Raw genomic sequence first — 5,982 nt, forward strand, 5'->3', positions numbered from 1 at the left:
ACACATTCTTTCTGGTGGAACAAGGCTTCATACTGGCAGGTATCATACTGTGAAGTAATAGCTTTGTTCCCTTCCCATTCAAGCAAGTAATGGAATTTTACACCATCATTTTTACTCCTTCCATTTCCAGATCTGATTTTGTGCAATGACAGGTTAGGATACCCTGATTTCTCTATTCATTATATTTCATTAGAGCTAATTGAGCTTCTCATCTCCAAGTCCTCAATCTTTTCATCTTCCCTTCACTAATAGAATAATTACCAGCTAATGTCCTTTGATATCAGAATAGTGCAACCACTCACAGTGTTTTACCAACTCAATTCCAAGGCTTTCTTTTGACTCCCTGGACCTCATTCAAACCTTCATGGGTTCAAGCCTATCTTAACAAAAGACACACTGACGTTGGGCAAAATAGTGAAGCCAGTGAAGACTGGCAGGGAGCCCCTCCACTGATCATTTTTGAGGCTTTCAACCCATTTATCGCTGTATTTTCTTTCTTCTCCTCCCTTCCATGTATAGTCCTCTGATGGTGGCCCTACCCCGTGTGACAGTACCTTGAGGACTTTCCACATAACACATAGATCAATGGCTGCTGATATATTAATTCACACAGTTACTTTATCTCAGTAAAGTGCATATTTTTTTTAAAGGAAGGGAGTGTTTCTGGCTTCTTCTTATTCAGCATTATATCTCCAGGGCTCAATACATGTTAATACTCAATATATGCTCATGTGTGAATGAATGACAACATTAATACATGAAAATATAATCCTGACATAGAGGAAAGCAAGCAATGTGAATATTGTTTAAGTGTTTGACATTGTGACTATATCTCTCCTATAACCGTCAGCTTTATCCACTGCTGACACATACTTTTATTTTATTTCAGTGTTTTACTTGTCTTTTGTCTACCCATCTCTTCCACTGGACTTGGAGTTCCTTGAGAGACTATATGTGTTTAGCTGTTTTATCTCCTGTCACTAATTCTCAGGCTGGGAGAACACTATTTGTTTCCAGCTAGAGAAGAGCAGGAATGTCTATATTCCTCCTCAGAAGAGAGAAGCTAGGAGGAACTTCTAATGTCTCTCCGAGCTCTCGCTTATTCTCCTCTGGGCTTTTTACTTCATTGGGAAATGTGGGAGAAGAAATCACACTCACTCAGCCCCACCCCATCTACCTCCACTATCAGGCCCAACCCACCTCAGAAGGCCCTACTCACTGCAGCCGCCATCAAGTAAGCTGGAGAGTGAGAGGTTATACAGCTCTTCCAGGGCCTGGGTGAGTAAGTCTGCCTAAATCAGAAGTAAAGTGTTAGGCAGCCCATTGCGAAGGCCACTTATAAACCACAGTCCCTACTCAGCCTCACCAGCAAAGCCAATTTTACAACTGTTAAGATTCCTGTGTCTATGCCTGAATTGACTCTAAATGCCAGAGCTCCACAGCGCCTGGCTCATGATATGCACTCAAAAATGAATGAGATTAATGAATAATATTGTCCGGGTCTTCGTGATGCTTTAATGGAAGTGTGAAGAATTACCTAGATAAGCACAAGGCATTTTCAGTTCTCAGGAAAATAAGGAGTTCTCATTCAAAAGTCCAAGAGTCATTAATTTATTTGATACTCTAGGGAATAGGATCAGGCTAGGGTGAGTTGAAAAATGTCTAACTTATCTCTGTTTCTTTGTCTTCACTATATCATTCATGTGTTGACCCAGAGCTGGGGCATATTCCAGCAATACCTGATATCTTTATCCTAGAAATACCCAAAGTGTGAAATGTGAGATTCTGTTTGAGCAAGATACTCTTGAGGAAAATAAAAGAGGAAGAAAATAGCCCTGGCTGAGTGGATCAGCTCCATTATTTGGAGCATCATAATGTACACCAAAAGTCTGCAGGTTTGATTCCCAGTCAGGGCACATACCTAGATTGTGGGTTAGATCCTCAGTCAGGGTGTATACGGGGAGCAACCAATCAATGTTTCTCTCTCACATCAATGTTTCCCTCTCCCCCCCCCACTTCCTCTAACTCTAAAATCAATAAATATATACTCAAGTGATTTTATTTTTCAAAGGAAAAAAAATAGAGCAGTCAAGAGTATGGGTTCTGCAATCAAACTGCTTGGGTTCAAATCCCAGCAAAGCCACTTGCTCATCATGACCTTGGCAAAGTTTTTAAGCACTCCAGACCTCAGGTTTATTATTCCAGAAAATAAAGATACATCATAGAATAGTTATATGGATTAAACGACATAATCTGTGCAAAATTATGTAAATCTATAAATTAATCTATGTATGTAATAAATAGTACATAGGTGCTCAATAAATGCTGGCTTCCTTACATACGTTTGATAATTGTATTAACTCCCTCTCTTAGAGATTTGCAATGCTCATATGTGTACTCACTGCCCTTTACCAGTTTCTTTGCCAATACCCTGGACTGAAGAAATTCATTGAACTTTGTTCAATACAAGATGTCTTAAATGTATTTCACCATGAATTGTGTGTGTGTGTTCATTTTAAAATTATTCTTATCATCCATGCAAAAACTTTAGGCAAACAATGCCATAGGATTATGAATAAGCCAAGGGCCACACACATTTTCTCATGGACATCAAACCCTTAAAAAAAAAGGAAATGCAACTCAGAAATATATACCCATTTGGCTAATGAGTAATTTTGGAGCTCTAAGAATACAGCTTTCCTTCACCAGCTGCGTTTTCATGACCAGTAGTAGGCACAAGCCTTAGTTAATTGAACTTGCAAAATGCCACTCACAGGCAATGGTCTCAGTATATATTTTAACTCATCATCCAACGAAATCAGAGATGAGAGCAGCACCTCATGGCTGCAAATACATAAATAGCCATTTCCACTCACTTTCAGTTTACAGAGGAATCTGATCACAAATGAGCTCAGTAAATTTACAATATGTTATACTGTATAGTCAAGTTGAGCAAAATCACCCAATTTGTTAGAACATTAATTCTCTAAAAGTGTTCCAATGAAGCTAATCATTTTATAGCTTCAGATTGCTTAATGGTAGAGCTAAGAGGACCCCTAGGGATGCCCAGATGTGACCTTCAGTTAGTCAAGTACAGAGAGCCTCCAGATAACATGGATGAAAGCAGTGCTGCCTCAATACCTCATTTACAGTAGTGTGGCGGGTGTTCCATGCTCTCATCATCTTGGAGGAATGTCCAGTCCTTTGAAAGCAAGGATTATGTTCTTATTTATTTTTGAATCTCCAGTAATGGGCATAATATCAGGCATACAGGGACCACTCAACATATATTGTTAAACAAGAAGTCAAATAAGTGGCCCTCAACAGTTACTCTTGGGCGGGGGCGGGGGGGTGAGGGGGGAGCAAGAGAGAGAGAGAGAAAGAGGAGAGATTTTTATACCTCTCAGTCTGAAGGTGGAAGTGAAGGCTCTCTTTGCTTGATTCTACCTGTGAGGAGTAATTCTGAAGTGCTGATAATTTGAGTACAACTGGTAAATTAATCTAACAATTAAAAGTACAGACTCTGCATCATACTATAAGGATTTCAATCTTGGATCTCCCTCTTAGCAGCTGTGTGACTGGGCAAGTTACTTAACCCCTTTGTATCTTAGTTACTAAACCATCAGACAGGGATAATGTTGAGGGTTGTCATGAGGATTAAATACATATTTACATCTGTATCTATCTACCTGTATCTCCATCTCTATCTATATATCTACCAAATGTCTGGTACACATCAAATACTTGTGACCATAAGCCTGGGCTGTTACTGTGTGAAAGACTAAGGATAAAGAAGTAAGGAGCTTATTGCTCCCATGTAAATTGCCCTCTCTTAATGTTCTGTTCCCTTTTCTGTATCTCTTAGAATTCACTTCTCACAAGGCTGGTGCGGCATGAGAGAACAAAAGCCCAGCAAGGAATAGTGCACATTTGTATGGCCTTGCCCTCTACTCAGATCTCTCTGGGACCTAGAACAAATGCTGTCTAGTCAAGGACACCATTAAGCACAAGACAGGCTTGTGCCTTTTAACCTTCCCTTTCCTCTGTTCTTGAAGCCTCTCGCTCACACCTTCCACTATACGGAGACCATGATAAATGGTAGCCATGCAAAACTCCCACATGTCCACCAAAGGAATTATATTCATATCCTAGCTTGGATATGAGTCAGTGTAATAAGACTTCATGTAACTAATAGGATAATTGGTGCTGGCTGACCAGTGATCATCTTAAGGAATTATGCTTCATGGCAACCTTCCTTTTGTTCCCCAATTTAAAAAAAATGCCTTTCTAACCCTGGCTGGGTGGCTCAGTTGGTTGGAGCATCATCCAATACATCAAAACGTAGCAGGTTTGATCCCTGGCCAGGGGGCATGTAGAAGGCAACAGATGAATGTTTCTCTCTCTCTCTCTCTCTTTCATCAATGAATGTATCCTTAGGTGAGGATTAAAATTTTTTTTAAATGCATTTTTAAAAATCAACTAAAAGTAAAAATTATGTATAATAAAATGCTCTCATTTTTAAGTGTTCGGTTTAACAAAATTTGACAAATGTATACACTTGTATAGGCACCATCATCATCAATACATTTCCATCACCTCAGAAAGTTCCCTTGTGTCCCTTGGTAGTAAATTATTCCAACTCCAATCCTAAGCAACTACTCACCTGCCACTACAAGGAATTTTGCCTTTCCTAGACTCATATAAATTCACTTTTGTGTATTTTCTTTTATTCAAAATGTTTTTGAGAGCTATCCCTGTCGTTATGTGTTTCAGTAGTTCGTTTCATTTTATTACTAAGTAGTATTCTAGTATACAGATATACTATAATTTGTTCATTCATTCATTTGTTAATGGGCATTTGAATTGTTTGCAGTTTTTGGAGATTATGAGTAAAGCTTCTGTGAAGATTCATGAGCAGATTTTCTGTGGACATACGCTTTCAGTTTTGGGGGTAGATCCTAGGCACAATTGCTGGTCCTACGGTAATTTTGTATTTATGTAAGAATCTGCCAGACTGTTTTCCAAAGTATTTTACTATTTCATATTCTCATAAGTAACTTATTTACAGGAGAGTTCTAGGTATTCCACATTCTTGCCCATACTTGAAGTTGTCAATCTTTTTAATTTTAAATTCTTTTGGAAGTGTAATTATATTCACTGTGTTTTCATTTTCAATCCCTGGTAATCAGTGATGTTGAGCATCTTTTCATGTGCATATTAGCATTTTGTATATCTTCTCTGGTGGAGCATCTCTTCAAATCTTTTGCCTATATTCTGCTTGGGTTTTTTTTTTTAACTTCTTATTGAATTCTGAGAGTTTTTATATGTTCAGGATACAAGACCCTGTCAAATATATGTTTTGAAAATGTTTTCTCCTATGTTTGCCTTTTTATTTTCTTAGTGGTATTTTTTGAAGAGCAAAAAAAATTTAATTACAATAAAGTTAAATTTTTCAGTGTTTTCTTTATACTTTATGCTTTCTATTTCTAAGAAATGTGTCAACATAAAGTTGCAAAGATTTTCTCATGCTTTTCTTCAAAATATTTTATAGTTTCAGCATTTACATTTAGGCCTATAAACCATTTCAAGTTACTGTATGAGAATGATGTTACATTAGGTGTGATATTCATTTTTTGTTTCTAAACTGATACCCAGTTGTTCCAGCATTGTATGTGCAAAAGACTTGGTGCAAAGGCAATTCAGTACACACACACACACACACACACACACACAATCTTCTATTCTATTGATCTGTGTGTCCATCCTTACATCGATAGCATACTGTCTTGAATACCATAGCTTTTGTAAGTATTGAAAGGAGATAGTCTAAATTCTCTCGTATTCTTTTTCAAAGTAATTTTGATTACTCTAGATTCTTTGTAGTTTCATATACATTGTAGAATCAGCTTGACAATTTAAAAAACCATACTGTGATCTCCATGTCAAGTCAGGGAGAACTGATATCTTAATAATACTGTGTTT

The sequence above is a fragment of the Pteronotus mesoamericanus genome, unplaced genomic scaffold (genome assembly GCF_021234165.1).
Source record: "Pteronotus mesoamericanus isolate MK-2021 breed Mesoamerican mustached bat unplaced genomic scaffold, CSHL_Meso_final scaffold_36, whole genome shotgun sequence".
Classification (NCBI taxonomy): Eukaryota; Metazoa; Chordata; class Mammalia; order Chiroptera; family Mormoopidae; genus Pteronotus; species Pteronotus mesoamericanus.